The sequence below is a fragment of the Diospyros lotus genome, chromosome 2, assembly GCF_014633365.1.
Source record: "Diospyros lotus cultivar Yz01 chromosome 2, ASM1463336v1, whole genome shotgun sequence".
Taxonomy (NCBI): Eukaryota; Viridiplantae; Streptophyta; class Magnoliopsida; order Ericales; family Ebenaceae; genus Diospyros; species Diospyros lotus.
Window position 1 is genome coordinate 2,557,670 of NC_068339.1, and position 20,695 is coordinate 2,578,364.

At 36.4% G+C, this 20,695-nt stretch overlaps 1 long non-coding RNA gene across 1 annotated transcript; it reads left to right on the plus strand.

Annotated features, from left to right (window-relative positions):
* Positions 1-982: 982 nt before the first annotated feature.
* On the plus strand, positions 983-20,695 carry LOC127794522 (uncharacterized). The gene is made up of 2 exons (XR_008021667.1): positions 983-1,400; positions 20,220-20,695. It is a non-coding gene; the product is annotated as an uncharacterized LOC127794522 (long non-coding RNA).

Below are 20,695 nucleotides of genomic sequence, written 5' to 3' on the forward strand. Positions count from 1 at the left end.
GTGGTTGGCAAGTCCAAGGAAAGTATGTTCAAATTACAAAGTCTTATAATTTAAAATCTAGTATCGAAACGTGAAATACACGAGAATGATTTAGGGATCATTGTCAAAAAATCTAGCATCATAAATGCAGAAAGAGTGAGAATGATTTGGAATTAGAAACGCAAAAAACATGAAAATGATCTAGAATCATAAATGTAGAAAGAGTGAGAATGGTCCAGAACAAAAAACTCAAAAAGTGTGAGAATGATCCAAAATCAGAAACTCAAAAAGTGAGAATAATCTGTTATTAGAAATAAGGGCAGACCACGACACAGTTTACTCTTGCATTTGGGAGACTCGAATAAAAGAAGGGAGCAATTGTTAAGTCATAGGAAAAAGCCATTAAATGACCAAAAAAGTCCAAAATAACTTATTAGGTTAAAAAATTTAAATTTCTTCGTATGTCCGGAGGGTCCCATACAACGAACAAATTAGATAATTTCGACATTAATAAATTCCTTCGAAAACAACAAAATAATTTTTTCACTATGATTTTTTTTTCTACGTAGAAAATTTCGTAACAAAATATTAATATTTTGTTACGAAATTATTAAATTGTAGACAATTTAAATGAGGCAAAAATTTTCTCACAAAATATAGTTTTTGGCTATAAAAATTTTATTTAAACTATAATTTTCATAGTAAAAAAGTTAATATTTACTATGAAATTATTAAATCATAGGTAATTTAAAAGAGCTAAATTTTTTGCCCCCAAATATAATTTTTTTACTACAAAAATTTAATTTACGATGTGTAGTCAAAAAATAAGATTTTATTACAAAATTATTAAATTATAGTTAAAAAATAAATTTAACTTTCTCTTAATAAAAATAAAAAATATAAAAAATTAGCTGGAATCTTTCTTCCTAAAATATACCCACCATTCTAATCAAATTAAATGAAAAAAAATTACATTTAGAAAACCCAAATTAAATGAAAAAAATTAGCGGGCAAACCCATTAATTAAGCATACATATTCTCAATTCACTTGCAGAGAATTAAGCATACATATTCGGCTGATTCAATCCGAATCTTCCCGTCATTCCAAATCTTCAATTTTTTCCTATCAAATCCAAATCCTTGCACAGAATTAAGCCTCCCACTATTCACTTGTGCAAACCCAATCCACGACTCTACGATCATTTAGCACGATTCTGTGCAAACTCACTCCAAGCACCCCAATCCTTAGGTTCTTTAGCACGATTCTGTGTGAACCCTTGCATCCCCGATTCTTCGCTGTGGCTTGCTCCAAGAACCCCTCTAGCAGCATCTCCACCGTCTCCTGATCTGACTCAGCCAGCTTCCTCGGCACCCAAAAGAGGCAGTTCGGACTCCTCCTGATTCTTCTCAACGTCAATCCGGTTTGTGCTTTTGTTTTTGCCCTAATTTGGTTTTGGCCTTATTCCCTGGATTCATTGTTTTTGTTTTAGTTCCACAAGCACACCATATGTTTGATAAAATGCCTAAACCAGGTGGACTGCAAATAACGACGTCATTTTGAATACATTGATTTTTAATTATTCTCGTGTATATATATACAGATATCTACGCACGCACAAGAAGGACATTTATGGATTGCTTGTTGCTTCTTTGATTTTTAGGTCTCCAACCGTTCTGCGGTTAAACAATATACTTTGATTTTAACTGTTGCTTCTTTGATTTTAGTTGTAAATATATATATATATATATATATTGATTTAAATTGTTAGTTATTTGTATTTATGTTATATCTCCCTTTCATATGTATCGATTCATGTTGTTTTGATTGGTCGGTTGATAGCCCACCAAAGCTTTCGAGTGAGAGTTGAATTATTTTTGTTAACTTTGCCCACTTTTTGGATGTTTGATGGCGGCGCATATTTGGATGATTTGGCTCTACTTCTTGTCTATGTGTTTCTATTATTTAGAACTTATTATTATTATTATTGTTATTATCATTGTGTTCTTTGTGAATGGATCTCATAATATGTAGCCTTTTTGATTAAATTTTTAACAGATTAATATATTTGATTATCTATATGAACTCTGAACTGCTCTCACATAAGAAGCATAGAGAAGGCGCATACATTAAATAATATGCATTGCAATGATTTGACTATTATCCCATGATTTAGCCTTGTTATCTCATATAACATGCCCTTATTGTTTTTATTTTTTTAAATTTTCATGTTATATTAATATTATATGTCTTAGTTTGTTTTCTCTCACTTTTTCTCTGTTTACATCAAAAGGTAGTTAGAAAAGACATTTTATGACGATAAAAATAATTATTTTGATAGAGAGAGTCATCACTGAATTAATTTGGTACAACTATTTCTAAAACTATGAGTGTGCTTAGTTCTCTTTATTCAAATTATTAATAAATCTCTCAAATTGAAATAAATTATATTAATTTGTCTAATCTTTCGTTTACTTTTGTTTTCCAGTGTCAAGACCCTATGGTGGTTGAGGGTAGTTAGAGGGATTAAACAACGTATGAGAGGTTGTAACAAGTAGAGGATATTGTAACAAGAAGCTGCTAGCTACAGTTGGATGGTTGTAACCAAATAAGAGTAGGTGGTAGCTGGGGGTGTTAAACGATTGAGGGTAGTAGGTGGTTGTAACAGTTGAATCCGCCATTGAGGATGAGCCTATATAAGGGGCTTTCCCTCTCAATAAGGGATATCGATGCATATCTTGATAAACTTCTAGTTTCTCTCTATTCTTAATTTCTCTCTGTTCACCCTTTCCCTCTTGTTTCTCTCTTTCTCGTTCTTTCTCTCTCTCAAACCCAATCGTAATTCTCCTCACATGAGGGGAATTACCATTGTTAGGCCGAGACCCTGAAAAAATAATAAAACTCTTTCTAGAAACATAACAGTAGAAATATTACATGAAATATCCCTCACATTACAAGCCCTAATCTAGAACAAATGCTTTAACAGGTTTATTAGTTGTATATAGAATTAACTATAAAAATTTAAGTATTGATTACAAAATTTTTTGTAGAGAAATTATATTTGCTATGAAAGCTGGTATCATTAGCCATGATTTGTTGTAGTGAAAAACAAGTATTTTCTCTATAATTTGGCATTCGTAGTGAAAGATATGTTATCTACTATAAAAATTGGTGTCAACACCTACGAAAATCAACATAATTAGCTACGATATATGTTGTAGTAGAAAACTAATGCTTTCTCTACGTTTCCCTGATTGTAGCGAAAAGTGTGTTATTTTTTACGAAACATTAAATCATAGCTAAAGACTATTAGCTAAGAGGCTTTTGTTACTATTCTCATTATGAATAAAATTTTGTAGCTAATTGGTTTTGCTATGAAAATTGATTTTTTTGCTACAAAAAGTTTTGTATAGAAAATCAAATTTTGTTGTAGTCATCTATAAAAGATAGGCGTTATTTGAAAGAATCTTAATCATAACAGAATTAGGAAAAGTCAAGATAGACGTTATCTATAAAAATTCTTAAATCTTTTTTGTTATGAGTTTTATGTATATGAGATCACATTGGTTATTGGCATGTATTGTTTGAACTAATCGAAAAGTCCATCTAGTGAGAAAATAATGACAATTCGGTTCATATAATAATATAAAAGTATAGATAAAGAAAAGAAAAAATTACACATAATATCTTAAGATTTAAGATAATTATAAATTACCCTTAGTATTTTAAAAAATATAGTAAGTACTCTTGAAATTTATTATTGTGTTGTAATTTTCATTGTCATTTGTTAACCCATTAAACATTTAAAATTGATCAAATTTTTTTTTCTCATTTTTGTTATAATTTCTCTCCCTTCTCAAAGTTACTTCTCTTTCTCAAATATTAGAATTTTTTTTTTTATAATTTTACCAAACATTAGGACTAGTGTTGGTAATTTACACTAAAATAAATAGAGTGAATTTAGAAGGTTTTTTTTTTTTTTTTTTTAATTTTACCAAATATTAGGACTAGTGTTTAGGGGTATTCGCGGTTCGGTTTGGCCGATTTTGAGCCGACTTAAAGCGCTGAACCGCAGGCTCGGTTTTCGAGGTTTGATTTGGTGTGGAAAACCGAACCGAACCGAACCGCACCACATTTCGTGGTTCGGTTTCCGCGGTTTCACATTTTTTGGGTTTGGTCCGGACGAACCGGAACTAAATTCGTATTTTTGTTGCGAACTCACTGAATTACACTGCAATATGACAATACAACAGATTTAAGTCTACTAAATTTTTGGATCAAGCCAGTTCCTGAACAAACATTTAATACGCATAAATGCAACAGAATGCTTTCCCTAGAACCAATAGATCAACTTAGAATCAAACACTAGCAAACGGAACAAAGGAAATATTAATGAATAATGAGTATAAATGGAGAGCAACAATTCCATTCCTAACACATCATGTAGATGAAAACCTATACATGTATAGCATTTTTTGACTAAAAATAAGTAAAAATATAGAAAATACAAGACGAAGTTGCTGAACGTTTTTCCCACAAGCATTTTGTGACAAAAATAAGTAAATAAATAATCAACTCAACTTCAGTGAGAGAGACCCATACCAGCAACCAACGAATTGGCGATCGGAACGCTGGGGGAAGAAGGCGACGAGACGCTCGGAGTCTCGAACTGTTGTGAGGCGACAATATGCTGGCGGTGTCAAGAGGTGTGTCTGTTGGAGAGTGGAGAGCCTGTGATGTGGGGCTGCCGGTGGGACCTTGGCGCCGATCAGTGATCTGAGGGTCCATGGGGAGAGAAACACGGTGCGACGGGCGTGGGTGGGTGCGGGTTAGGGTTTGGGGGAAAGGGGAGAGAAAGAGAGGAAGGAATAGCTGAAGGAAGAGAAGATGGTGTTTGGCGCCCCCTTTTATATTTAATATTTTAATTTATATTTTTTTAAATTATATATTATATATATATGCGGGCGGTTCGATTTTGAACCGAACCGCTGGTCTGCCAAACTGCAAACCGCGCGGTTTGGCATTTTTCCAAACCGAATCGAACTACCAATTCAAAAAATCGGCCGGTTCGGTCCAGTTAAGCCGGAAACCGCGGTTTGGCGGCTTTTTTGAACACTCCTACTAGTGTTTGTAATTTACTCTAAAATCAATAGAGTTAATTTAGAAGAATTGGGAATTAAGATAAATAACATTTCTTTCTATCCCCTTCTTTGTCAGGAAGAGAACTCCCACCGCCACTGTTAACTGACCCAATAGTGCACAAACAGCACATCACCTAAGATAATGGAAAGCATGCGAGTGTGGAGCCTAGAGCAATTGGAAACTGTCAACAACTAAGCAGTTAAAAACAAGTAAACAGTAAATGAAATAATGAAAATAAAAATACTGGGATAAATCAGATCCCCAAAAAATGGCGGTTGCAGCACAATGCCTGCAACAGAAGTGGCCTGCACGGCCAAGAAGTCCAGAGCCACAATAGAGAGCTGGGGGTAGAAGGGTTCTAGAAACGTGTGCAAAATGTTCATGGCATTCTTCTCTAGCTAGTGTCTCCCCTTATTTTCTAAACTCAAATGTAGACATTGTTCGAAATAATCAAAAGATTCATACAACAACAACAACAACAACATATCCAGCCTTTATCCCACTATGTGAGATCGGCTACATGAATTCTAGACTTCTATGTATTTCTGTCTTTTGTCATATCCTTATTTAGATCCATATATTTCATATCAAATTTTAATGTCTCTCCCAAAGTCTTTTTGGGTCTACCTCTACCTCTTTTTGTGACTAATTGTTCCATTTCATCAACTCTCCTAACAAGAGCGTCTCTTAGTCTCCTTCTCACATGACCAAACCATCTTAATCTAGTCTCTCTCATCTTCTCCTCGATTGGCACTACTCCTACCTTATTACGAATAACTTCATTTCTAATTTTATCCTTTCTTGTATGTCCGCACATCCATCTTAACATCCTCATCTCCGCTACACTCGTCTTTTGCTTATGCTAGTATTTGACTGCCCAACTTCTGAGCCATACAGCAAGACTGGTCTTATAGCTGTCCTATAAAATTTTTCTTTCAATTTTAATGAGATTTTACCATCATATAACACCCCCGATGCATTTCTCCATTTTAGCCAACCTGCCTTAATTCTATGTGCGACATCCTCGTGGATTTCTCCATCTTTTTGAATCACTGATCCCAAATATCGAAAATGGTCTTTTCTTTGTAAGATTTGGTCTTCTAATTTTATTATAACATCATCCACTCTTGCATTTTTACTAAATTTGCATTCCATATATTCTGTTTTCTTTCTACTTAATTTAAATCCCTTAGATTCTAAATTGTTTCTCTACAACTCAAGCTTAGTGTTCACTCCTTCTTTTGTTTCATCCACCAACACTATGTCGTCTGCAAATAGCATACACCATGGCACATCTGTCTGAATATCTTTAGTGAGTTCATCCATTACTAGGGCAAATAAGTATGGATTTAGTGCAGAACCTTGATGCAGTCCTATTGTAGTTATAAATGGTTCAGTATCCCCTTCGCATGTTCTGACCCTTGTCTCTACACCATGATACATGTCCTTAAGGGCTTGTATATAGGCTATTTTGACTCCTTTCTTCTCTAAAACCCTCCATAATACTTCTCTAGGGACCCTATCATAGGCCTTTTCTAGATCTATAAACACCATATATAGGTCCTTCTGATGATCTCGATACCTTTCCATTAGACGCCTCAGTAAATATATAGCTTCCATTGTTGACCTACCAGGCATGAAACCAAACTGATTTTCTGACACCTTTGTTTCCTTTCTGAGCCTCTGCTCTATTACTCTCTCCCAGAGTTTCATGGTATGACTCATTAACTTAATTCTTTTATAATTTTCACAGTTTTGAACATCTCCTTTGTTCTTGTATATAGGAACCAAAGTACTCTTCCTCCACTCATCTGGCATCTTTTTTGATTTAAGGATGGCGTTAAATAGTTGCGTTAGTCAGGAGATGCCCTCTTCTCCCATACATTTCCATGCTTCTATTGGTATATTATATGGTCCCACTGCCTTATGATTTTTCATCTTTTTTAATGCTTGCCTTATTTCATTTGAACTTATGCGTCGATAGAATATGTAGCTCACATTCCTTTCGGAGTTACTAAGATGTCCCAACCTAACTCTTGTGTCACCACCATCATTGAATAATTTTGTGAAATATTCATTTCATCTCTCCTTAATTGCTCCCTCATTTACTAAAACATTTTGATTGTCATCTTTTATGCATTTCACTTGATTTAAATCCCGTGTTTTTCTTTCTCTTGCTTTAGCTAATTTATATATATCCCTTTCTCCATCTTTTGTATCAAGTCGTTTATATAGATTCTCATATGCTTTTGACCTTACTTCACTAACAGTTCTTTTTGCTGCCTTTTTTGCTTCTTTATAATTTTTTTGATTTTCTTTATTGTTGCATTGATATACTGCCTTATAGCAAGTTTTCTTATTTTTAATTTTCAATTGTACCTCTTCATTCCACCACCAAGACTTCTTAAGGTTAGGGGCTCTACCATTTGTCTTTCCAAGGACTACCTTTGCCGTGCTTCTCAGAGCATTAGCCATTTTTTTCCACATTTGGTTTGTCTGTCTTTCTCCATTCCATTCCCTTCTACCCCTTAATTTTTCTTTGAAGATTAGTTGTTTCTCCCCTTTTAAATTCCACCACCTGATTTTTGGATTTTGTTTTATGTGATTTTTTCTCTTCTAATTTCTTACTTGGACGTCAAGTACTAGAAGTCTATGTTGAGTAGTCAAGCACTCTCCCGGTATCACCTTACAATTCCTACAACATAACCGATCCTCTTGTCTCATGAGGAAGTAATCTATTTGGGTGCTTGAGGTGATATTTTTATACGTGATTAAGCGTTCGTCCCGTTTTTTGAACCTAGTATTGGTTATAATGTGCCCATATGCCATAGCAAAATCTAGGATAGATTTACCCTCATTATTAATTTTCCCGAATCCATACCCTCCGTGTACCTCTTTATATCCGTTTCCGTCTCTACCCACGTGCCCATTTAAGTCACCTCCTATAATCACTTTCTCTCCTCTTGGTATCATTTGTATGAGTCCCTCTAGGTTCTCCTAGAATTTTGCTTTTATCTCATCACCTAACCCCGCTTATGGTGCATATGTACTAAAGATATTCATAGTCATTCTTCCTAGACTAATCTTCACCATAATAATCCTATCCCTTATTCTCTTTACATCCACTACCTCATCTATTAAGCTTTTATCCATAATAATCCCCACTCCATTTTTCGCTTGATCAGTTCCTGTGTACCATATTTTATATCCAGCTTCTGATAAAGTTTTTGCTTTTTTCCCTACCCATCTCGTCTCTTGAAGGCACATAATATTAATTTTTCTCCTAATCATCACATCCACCACTTCCATAGCTTTGTCTGTTAATGTTCTTATGTTCCATGACCCAATCCTTAATCTATGATTTTGTTTTTGGCCTTGACTTTGGATTTGATTTTGTTTTTGGCCTTGACTTTGAATTTGATTTTGTTTTTTATTTTGATTTTGGTTTTGGTTTTGATTTTGATTTTGATTTTGGACTAGCTTCTTTACCCACATCCGTCCAAGCAAATGCGGGAACCCTTGTTCATTTATCACTACATCCGGGCGTCGATGCAACGGCCCTATCTCACTTGTCACTACATGGGGGCAGTGTAGCGCGTCGCTATGAAGGGTTACGCCCACGCCCAAACGATTTTTCATAATTTGTCTAGAGTTCATGTTTTGGATCCGACTAAGTTTTACGTTGGCTGTCGGCTACCTAACACAACCCTCTTCCTTTATCCGGGCTTGGGACCGACAGTTGATAATATCCCCAGACGGAGTTAATCAAAAGATTCATATAATTAAAAAATACTTATAACTCAAATTTAGTTTGATTTATATCTAATCGTCAATAAATAAAAGATATCCAAGTATCTAGGATAGAGTGAAAGAAAAAATAGTACCAAAGCCCTTCTCTCTTTATGGTAATATGTAGTAATTACTAAATTTTGATAATTATAATTAGGTTGGTGGAAAATATGCTGGAGGTCACCCTTAAGCATTATGGCCCTTTTCGGAGCCCTTAGAAAATGTCCCCGAGTAGATTCAATTCACAAACAACATTGCTTATGTCCAATCTATCTTGGGGTGACTCCATAGAACATGCCACTCCAATCTTGATCATAGGAATCAAGCAATCATTTTTGTTACTGCTATTTCTTGGGCGGGTGGTTGCCCTTCTCCTCATGTTGCTAGTCGAGACAACCACTTCTTCTTCATCATTGCACACGAGTTTTGGATACACAATGCCCATCACATGGTTGGGTATGGCCATCTTGGCAAAGGCGTGGAGATTGAGACCTGCCTCAAACATCGATTCAGTTGGCCTCTTACCTGTCATCATCTCCAATAGTAAGATCCCAAAGTTGTAGACATCCCCATCTCTTGAGACTTCACTTCCAAGCCCATATTCTGTAGATTTTCAAAATAAATCATCGACTGTTGAGGCTCACATTTCAACATTGATATGGATTTTGTTATGTTACAATAGTAGAAAAATCTCTTGTTGTTTTGTATATATGCGTGGCGTATTTTACTTCAATAAAATAATCAGTTGTTTCGTGGTAATTTTTGGATATGTTAAGTCCACTGCGGTACTTGTGATTTTGGGACGAAAGTGTCTCTGTGTTGATGTTTACAAACAAGACGTTGCAAGCTAAAAGTAAATTCTTACGGCATAAGTTTTAATGTAATAGCATTTGGTTGACAGTCCAGTCATATGTAGCTAACTTGTTATAATTATTCTAATAATTATCTATCCATTAGTTGTAACTATTTGAGACAATGTTATGTGACATTAATAGCATTCACATATTTCACATAATACTCTTTCATTGTAGACATTCTTTGAAAGTATCGAAAGGTCCATCTGGTTAATTAGAAAATTCTTATAACTCAAATGTAGTTTGATTTATAATTAGCCATGTCAATAAACAAAAGATGCCTAAGTATTTAGGACAGAGTGAAAAAATAAAAAAGAAGAAATAGCACAAAAGATCTTCTCTCTTTACAGAAACATGTGGAAAATGTGTTAAGACCATTATAAAAGATGTCTAAATTTTGACCATTATAATTAGGCTGGTGCAAAATATGTTTAGAGGTCACCCCTAAGCATTATGGCCCTTTCCGGAGACCTTGAAAAATGTCCCTGGTCATATTCAATTCACGAAGAGTATTGCTTATGTCCAACATATCATAGAGTGACTCCACTGAACATGCCACTCCAATCTTAATCATATGAATCAAGCAATTATTTTTGTTACTGCCATTTCTTGGGCAGGTGGTTGCCTTCCTCCTCTCATTGTTGGTTGAGGCAGCCACTTCTTATTTATCATTGCACATGAGTTTCGGATCCACAATGTCCATCACATGGTCAAGTATGGCCATCCTGGCAAAAGTGTGGAGATTGAGACCTGTCTCAAATATTGACTCAATTGGCCTCTTGCCTATTATCATCTCCAATAGCAAGATCCCAGAGCTGTAGACATCCCTGTCTCTTGAGACCTCACTTTCAAGCTCATACACTATAGGTTTTCAAAATAAATCATCAACGGTTGAGCTCACCGTTTCAGCATTGATATGAATTTTGTTATGAATCAACACCAGAAAAATTCAGTTTCCTGCACTATTTGGATGAGATCTATGTGTCATCCTCAGCAAAATAGTAATCAAATGAAACACAATCATTGTAATGATTACGTGGAGTTGCATAGCCAATGGTTCCTCTCACACCCATTGAACTGCTTTGATTTGGATTCATTTATAAGGTTAACTTGACCAACCCAAAATCTCCAACATGGGCAACCATGACTGCGTCAAAAAGAATGTTGCTTGGCTTTAGGTCATAGTGAATAATTGTTATGTGGCAATGGCGATGGAGGTACTCTAGTGTAGAAGTCACATCAATTGTTAGGGCCCGCTTCCGGATATACCCGCCAGCATAGGACATCCGAAAGAGAGTTCTTCCAAAATAGAATACAGAAACAAACATAACCAAAAACTTCATATTATAAACGGGCTCACTTCTACTAGGAACGATAATCTTTCTTACAACATTTCTTTAGGCTTACAAGCCATACAATTCTCAAAATAAACAAAGGGCCCATAAACATACAAAAGAAATAACCTTTGACACTAACCCTCCTCACATGTCTCAAAATTCTTTAGGTCAGGGGAGATCTCTGTACACGACTGAACTCAACCTCAAGCCCCACTAGACTCTCTTTTTGCTATAGATTTTCCCTTACCTTGAATAACAACAAGTAAACAAGTGAGTCACAAGACTTAGCAAGCATAAATATAGCAAAGGGAATAAGATAGATGGGTTTCTGAAGACATGCATAAGATAAGAGTCAATAGAAGACTTCTATCCGACATTTAAAAACAAATCTTTTGATCATGTCTTCCTCATTAATAATACCTCAAAAATTGGTATTTCTTCACTTATCAACAATGTACACATTTAATTCATAGAGTAATATTTGCATAATTTAAATGTTGGCATAAAACCCATTTCTTTCCATATGTGACTCATAGCACAAGAAGCCACCAATTCATGCTCATGCAATTTTAATATAATGGTAGAAATACATGCGCCACATTGGCCCTCTAGGCCTCCACATCCATGACTAGAATGCATACATATATATCAAAATCTACCAGTCACCACAGTGGCAAGAGCATCACCTACCGAGTTTATGGCCACCTAACTCGCGCCAGACGCTCAATGGGATATCCCGTCTCACACTTGCGGAACTTAGCCACCGCGCTAAAATAATAACAAGAGGCGCAAAGATAATGATAGCAATGCATCACACAAGAGAGGATATTTCTGTAGACATGCCAACCAAAAAAATTACTTAACAACTTCCCAAAACGTGATCGTTATGGTTAATATAGATTTAAGAAAGCCTTAACCGACTCAAATAATATCCAAAATATATGATATCATATATCAAATCGAAGCCCTCGAAGTCTAGTTTATGACATTTCAAACGGATCGCAATTTCGAGTTCTACATCAAAAGTTATAGCTGAAGCAGTGAAGCATGCGTAGTGCAGGCAAGCTGTGGCCGAGTCGACTCGAGGGCAAATCCGAGTTGATTTGGACCGAGTCGACTCGCCCAAAACCTAGTCAACTTGACCTCTTGGACGAGTTGACTTGGTCGAAAACGAGAGAAAAAAGCCCAAAGAACCCAGCTTCGGTCGAGTCGACTTAACCCACTAACAAGTCGACTCGGTGCAACCCAAAATGCACAAAACGAATACAAAACACCCAAAACCAACCATGGCTAATCTCCTAAACCCCAAGTTGCCATTCCTTGAAGAAAAGATGGGAAAAACAAGCCCCATAGAGACCCAAAAATAAGACTCACTGGCCTTATTGGAAGAAACCCACATATAAGAAAAGATGGAGACAACCATTAACTCAAGTTTTCAAAACATCATTTGGAGATATGAACATATCAACTTGGCTAAACATATAGATATAATCTTGCATCAAAAGATAGGAGAAATGAAGAGGAATGCTTACCTTTTTGATGAAAAAACCCAAGAGAAGGAGAATCACTTCAAGATCTTCAAACCTTCCCACCTTGAGAGATTGCTTCTACCACAACTATTGGAAGAAGAAGAGAAGAAAAAGATGAAGAAGATGATGGAAGATATTGCTGAGAGAAAGAGAGAGAGAAGGAGAAGAAAATTAAAGAAGAAGCAAGAGGGTATGGACAACCCTCTCGCCAGCCACCAAATCCACCAACCTTGCCCCCCTCTTTCATATTTGTCCCTTGCACTCACACACATCACTACTTTATTAAGCCCATTTTAGACTTTTGGCTTATTTCCATTTTCATATCTCTTTTTCTTTAATCATCCATTTTACACACACAATTCACACACATAATTATGAACATGCCCACTTTTATTTGTGGCCCAAGCCCACTCAAAAGCCCATCCCATGCTAGGCCCATGAAATTATTCAACACATCACTTCCTTTGGGCTACAACTCTTGGTCCAAGCCCACTTCATAACACATTTTATACCTTAAATATCACACATACAATAATTTATGTTCAAGCAAAAATCTTAAACAAAAACATTAATTTTATTTAATTGCATCTAACAATTAAGGCCACATAAAATGCACTACACAAAAAATATAATTATCATCTAAGACCCATTAAACGGGTCGTTACATCAATGGCTACATTTATTCTTTTTAGAAGATTAAGTCCCCCCGCTTGATTGTCTTGGTGGTTTTCTGTTTTTGAATTGGGATGCAACCACCTCTCCAAACTACCTCAGGGCATGAATTTGTAAACTATAGCTTTGATAAGGAATTCAACGACGAACGGCTGTGGTAGAGGATGGTCTTGATGCGGGACAAATGCCAGCCGTTGGATTTCTCCGGCATGATCTATTACGATAGCAACGGGAAACATCTATCCGATTGCCAGCGAGATTGCCTTGCGCTAGTCTGCTCTCAGGCTACCTTTACGTCGGAGCAAATCACACGGAGTAGCTCTAGGGTCACCCGTGGGTGTCCTGTATAGGTCACTCCTCGTTATATAGTACACGCATGCCTATGAAATGTTCTCGTTTTTGGTTTCTATAGTGTCTCGAGTCACTGCATATTAGCACCGACAGATGGTTCAAGTTTTAATTTCAAGCCTGAAACTACTGAGTCTGGCTCCTTCAAGCTTACCGTTGTACAAAAGTTGTCAAAATTTTTGTCATGACCCTATGAGCATTAAAGGGTATTATTGTAATATGGTAGAATAGTTTGTTTTGGATATTTTAACAATTAGTTAGGTGCACATGGCTACATGTGCAAGGCTGTTATGAGACAAATATGCCTATATAAGGCTACTGTAAATGGATGGGTTTTACATGTTGAATGATATTTGAAATTCCAATATTTCTCTCTACAATTTCTCTCTAATCTCTCTCCCTCGTTCTTCTGCCATTCTCCATCAATTCTCTCTAATTTTCTCCCCCTATTCTTCTTCAATTTCCCTTCTATACAATTTATTCTTAACTTCAACAGTATCGGATCCTTTCGATTTCCATTCTAGTCCTAGGCTAAACCCTTGGATCATGACAAATTGGTATCGGAGCCACCGTTTCTTGGCGACTTTCCTTGTTGATTCTCGAAATTAGAAGGCAACTTCGGAATCCAGTAGTAGCAGGCGAGTTCAGGCAGTTTAGGCCAACACCTCGACTCTAGCGAAAGATTGTGGAACCGAACGAATGCAGTAGGCGTTTCCGTAAAGCGGCAGTAGAATTGATCGAACAACTGAGTCGATCAATTACAAAGGTATGAGCTTCAAGGGAAGTGAACTGAATTCCGTTCCGGTGATTCCGATAGCCATTGGCAATAGATTTGGGAAGAAGCAGTGACTGAATTCGAAATTAAACTTGGATTCGAAAGGCGAAGCGGAGCAAAGCAAGCTTCGGCTTAGAATTGCAAACGAGCAGGCCAGGCGATCCGAATTGGAAGGCATCACAGAGTGAGGTGCCTTGTAAGAGGCCGAACTGAGCCGATTAGATCACAAGAAGTTGCGATTTTCAGCGATTGTGGTGGTGAAACAAGGCCAGGCGACTTTAGTGATAAATGAATTCAACCTCGGCCCAGAAGGTCGTGACTGGAGTGAGTGACCAGAGGTGAAGTGAACGGCCCAGATGGTTGTGATTGTTCAAGGCGAGCGTGAGTTTGTTGGAGGTGAAGCGGACGGCCCAGTGAGTTGCGACCAGGCCGAAAGACTAGTCTGACCAGATCGATAAGTTTCCTACAGGTGCGGCTGTGTTGTGGAGGTTTTGATTGGAATTCCGACCAGAGTTTTGGGGTGTTGCCGCTTCGATCGGAAGGTACCGTGTGCTACGGTTTTGGTTGCCTTCCGACTTGTGTTGGTGAAGCGACTGGGGGGTGTTGCGATTCAGTGGGTTGGACTCGAGAGTGGGTGTAGCTATTGAACTAGCAGTGAGTTGTGATTTTGGAATCAGAAACGATTGCAAATTGTGTAGGGAGCCCTGGACGGTGATTGAGCAGTAGCTGTTCTTTGGCTGCGATTTTGATTTGAGTTGAAGGCAGGGAAATCAGTTTCCATAGTTAAGGTCCAGGTTGAGAAGGCTTGAAGGCGACTTGGCCTGGCTGGTCCGACTGTGTTTTCGACAACTCCGGTGAATTGATTGAGCTTGGGCTGATAGCTGAGGCCGAACTTGGAAGTGCAAAGCAGATTCCAGTGAGCTCCGACAATTCCACAGATCCGAGTTGAAGGCAGGGGCAATCAATTTCAGCGATTAGAAGTTCAATGACTAATAACAGCGAATCAGTGAAGAGCGGTATGTATACAATCCCTATCCCTTGGTCTTCCAAGTGTCATGTCCGTGAGATGTCGACCATAGGAAGCAGGGCACATGTGACACAAATGGGGTCTCAATTGCAGCCGAATGATGCTGCATTTTCAGTGGTTAATTTTCATGCAAGAGAGCAGCCTCAATTGCAGCCGAAGGATGCTACATTTTCAATGGAATGTCTTGTTCGTGAAGCCTTGGGAAGTGGCGCATGAAGGAGTCCAATGGAGTCTCAATTGCAGCAGGAGAAAGTTTCCTTTTCAGCTGGAATGGAGCCTCAATGGCAGCCAAAGGAGGCTGCATTTTCAGTTGGCAGTAACAAGGACAAATGAACAAGCAATGGGATTCATGAAGAGTGCAAGGAATTCGGTCGAATGTTCCGCGAGAAGTTGCAAGAATTTGTGATGATACTTATTAAGAAGTATCATTACAACTTTTTGGTGGAATATTTTGATGATTATCATGGAAGCTTTAACAAGGAGAAATTTCTTGGAATGGAGCAGCAGGAGGAGAAGCTGAAAGAAAGAGCAAACAAGGAAGCAAGGAGCATTGATCATTTTATGGAAGAGTTGGAGCATGGATCAGAAGTGAAGGAAAGGCGGAACCAGAAGCAGAACTGCTATGAAGATGACCTACTTGTAGCTGAAATATCTTCCAATGTTGTGAAGGTGTGTAGAACTGATCCTAAAATGTGCCACAATGTTGCTGTAAATTTTGAGGTTGAGGAGCAACAACAATTGAAGGCTGAAGGATTAGATAACGTGGAGGGATTTTTATCAAACGATAAGAGGGAGACGGCCCCAGCAAAAGGAAGACTTGCTGATCCTAAACAATGCCACCATATTGCTGCCAATTTTGGAGATGATAAGAAGAGGGGAACATATGTGGTAGCTGGTCGGTTAGAGTTTCAGAATGATCGACATTTGAAGGCTGTAGGGTTGCAGATTTCAGCTGCTACCTACGACAAGGAGCGGCTAAATTCATTGAGGGCATTTGATGTGGACACTTTGACAGGTTTTGGCATTATATTGGATCCTCAGACTATGAGTACTAGCAACCTTAATTTGGTAGCTATTACAAACCCAAGGGAAATAGTATATTACTTTTTGGAGGAAGATGCAGCCTTGTCTGCAATGATTATCATTTTTGTTTCAATTGAGAACCTAAAAATGAAGAAGAAGAGACCTAAAAGGAGGAAGAAGGAAAGAAGGATGAACCAGATGGAAAAGGCTAGAATTGGATGAAGAGCCATGGCTACTTGTTGCAAGTTCTTGGGGACAAGAACTCTCTTAAGGAGGGGAGAATTGTCATGACCCTATGAGCAATAAAGGGTATTATTGTAACAAGGTAGAATAATTTGTTTTGAATATTTTAGCAATTAGTTAGGTGCACATGTGCAATGCTGTTATGAGACAAATATGACTATATAAGGTTGCTGTAAATGGATGGGTTTTACATGTTGAATGATATTTGAAATTCCAATATTTCTCTCTATAATTTCTCTCTAATCTCTCTCCCTCGTTCTTCTGCCATTCCCCATCAATTCTCTCTAATTTTCTCCCCCTATTCTTCTTCAATTTCCCTTCTATACAATTTATTCTTAATTTCAACGGTATCGGATCCTTTCGATTTCCATTCTAGTCCTAGGCTGAACCCTTGGATCATCACAAATTTCAGAAAAATTTCATATCAAAACAGTCCATAAATGCATAATAAAGCCAATACTCAATACTTCATGTTAAATTAATAACATTTTGTGTAAAAAGTATTTAATAATATAAGCTACATTTTCTTAAAATATAAACCCATTAAATTAATCTAGTATATGTTCTAAGAATTTTTAATTTTGAGTTTATAATATAACACTGAAGGCGTAAAAAGAGACCTCGCATGTCAATTTTGAATTCCATCGAGAACAAGCCATAATATTGACTATTTCTATTAGAATTAATTCTTATGATTCTTATCATGGTCGACTGTTATATTTGCACATACTTAAAATTAGAAGTTAAAAAGTTTTTAATTTCTAATTAATTAGTTCGATCTATACTTATATCCTACCTCTACAGTAATTTATATACTTTTGTATTTGTTGGGGCTTATCTTGAGCACCTTTTGAACTTGAATTAAACACCTAATATTGTTTAATTATGAGATTATTGTTGAGTTACGAGGTTATTGTCATCGTCGATCTTGTATGTTGAAAAAGTTTGTACTAAATTTTCATCAATATGTCACATGAAAGTGAAAAGATTGTGCTAATTTTTTTATATCACCCTTGAAAATGTTATTAGAATTAGGTAATTTGACCTGATCTTATTTAATATACATAATGTATAATTTATTGTGCATATTTAATAAATTTATTTGATACACTTCTAGAAGCTAACCTTCAAAGGGTGGGTTTATTTGAACCCCAATTACACCCACTCTGTCTTTGAACTCTAAGTAATCAAGTTGTTAGGTCTTAATAATAATTTAGTTTTTGATCTAAAATTAGATTTAGATTGAATTGAGACTGATAGTTTAAATTTTTTAGAGCGAATATCAAACGAAACTTATTCGATTTAAGATTGAATCAAAATTTTAAAGATACTTAACCACTTTATAATTAAATCATGAATGCAGTATCATTGTCTCTGTCATAATAAAAACCATGGGGTTTGTGTAGTTGAGTGGATTGAATGATTCTAACTCCATGCCAAGAAGAAGAAGAAGAGATATCATATTGTATTTGGGCAAACCATACTTTGAACACTATAGGTGGAGTTCTTTAGCTCTCTAATCAATGTCAAAGTAACAAGAGGAAGAATAATGTCGTATCATCTTTATATATATAGCAGATAATTTGGGGACATACATACAGAAGGGCTTTCCACCACAAAAGCCTGCCTAAGGCATATGGTGGCTTCCATGTATGTTTGCATTTGTAATGACTAGATGATGGTGGTCCTTAAATTATCTATCTTTTTTGTGATGTGCAAATTATAATGTAACATGTATTATTTAAATATTTTTCTAAATTTGAGAATCTCAAGTCAATTATTTTTTTTTTCTGTAAGTGAATCTCAAGTCAATTATTATTGAGGATTCATTCGAGATTTATAGAAAACAAATCTTATTAAAGATCATGCTCACCTCTTTAAGAGTCAAATCATATCAAAACCATAGTTCTTAGAAAATAGATATAAATATATTATTTACTTTATTTATTATTCTGTTACTTGCTCTCTTAATATTAAATATTGATTTGTTCATTAAAATTTATCTTGAAAGATGAAAACTCTGCTCATACAATAGTTTAGCAAAATAAGAAGATGAATTGAATTAACCCGAGTTTGAGATGACAAATTCATTCAAGCTTGGAGCCATGAATGGTCGCCTCTATGTGAGATTTTATTCCATATATATAAATTAGAGAGACCATTGTGATATACCTATGTTAGCGGAAGATAATTGCAAAACAGAGGGTTAGTGCAAACCAGATTCGATAACTAGATTAAACAAAAAACAAGAACACGAAGAACAGTAAGAGTGTTGATAGGGGTGGAAAATGGGGATGGAATTAAAATTCCATCCAAATTTCAAGAAATTCTATCAAACATTTTTTTTTTTTTTTTTTTCTATGGAATTCTAATTCCATCTTAGTTCAAAAAGTGAAGATTTTCCTTGAAATCAAGGAATTGGAATTCCTAGGGGGAGGGGTGAGAATTCAACCGTCCCACTTTCCAGTCCCCAATCAAACACACCCTAAGTAAAACTTCTTGTTGAATCGTTCAAGACTTAGATCTAGTATGTTCGTTCACCACTTTGGTAAGGCCAACGAATAGAGACCATAAAGCCACAAAGAAGCCTCCAAATCGACAACTTAGAAAACCCCCAACACCTCTCGGTCGAAACAGAACGAAACCCTCTCTCCCCAATCGATTAAAACCACACAAAGTAGGTCACCACAGAAGATAGATCGGTCACAAAGATGGTGGGTCAAAAGCACAAAGCCAAGAGAGAAACCTTACTCGTAAAAGAGACCTAAGTCTCAAATATGTACACAAGGAAAGGTGACCGCGAGAATGGAAGGATAGATCAACGCACAAAAGGCAAGAATTCCCAATCACAATCGGATGAACATGGAAGGTGAGAGGAAGTAATCGACCAATGGAAGGAAACACGAGAGGAAGAGGTTTCGGTCGCAAAAGGAGAGACACACAAAGAGGGCCAAAATGCCTTTTTATATGAGGATTTTAGGGCTAAGGACAATAGGCTTCTTCCACTTGAGCAAATGGGCTAAGACCTATTTCTCCTTCAAAGTGGGATTAAGGCTTATGGCCCAACTTTTAAAATGGGCTGCCTAAAAGTGGTGATAGACACAAGTCTCCAATGCTGGACCAAAGCCTATGAAGAAAAATACCTGCCCAAAATTCGTCACGGCCTTGGGTCTTATTAGGAAACATAAACCAACAATCTATCTTTTAAAATTGATCAAAATATTTTTATATTTAAAAACTTTTTTCTCATTTTGGTTATAATTTCTCTCCCATATCTCAAAGTTACTTTTGTTTTTCAAATATTAGAATTTTTTTTTTTATAATTTTACCAAACATTAGGAGTAGTGGTGGTAATTTACTCTAAAATAAATAGAGTGAATTTAGATTTTTTTTTTTATAATTTTACCAAACATTAGGACTAGTGTTTAGTCTAAAATAAATTGAGTGAATTTAGAAGGATTGGGGATTAAGATAAATAACCTTTCTTTCTGTCCCTTTCTCAGGAAGAGAACTCCAACCGCCTAAGCTCTCCGGGCTTCTCTGTCTCTGCGGCAACGTCGTTGTCGCTGGCTCGGCACCATGGTTCCTTATAGTTTTCGGGCATACTGGTCAATACCAAATCCAAATTCATAGCTCTTCAATTTGGGAAGTCATCTTCTACATTGGTCGAAGATTCAGATCCAGGTCTCCTTTGGCGGTACTATTCATTCGACTCTAATTCTCAACATGTTATTGAGTTGACTCTAACAATTTTCTATCAATTGCACTATGGTAGTTAATTAACTTGTTAGGACCACTGCAAATTGGCTCTATATTGAAGTTTACAGACATGAAGTTATATATTGCCTGGGCCCATACTTGGACCAAATAACATTTGATAATAGAAGTACTTGCGGCTAACTTGATATGATTCTAATAATACATCCATCAAATATTTATTATAAATTAAACGAATACAAGAACCTGTGTTTTTCTTATT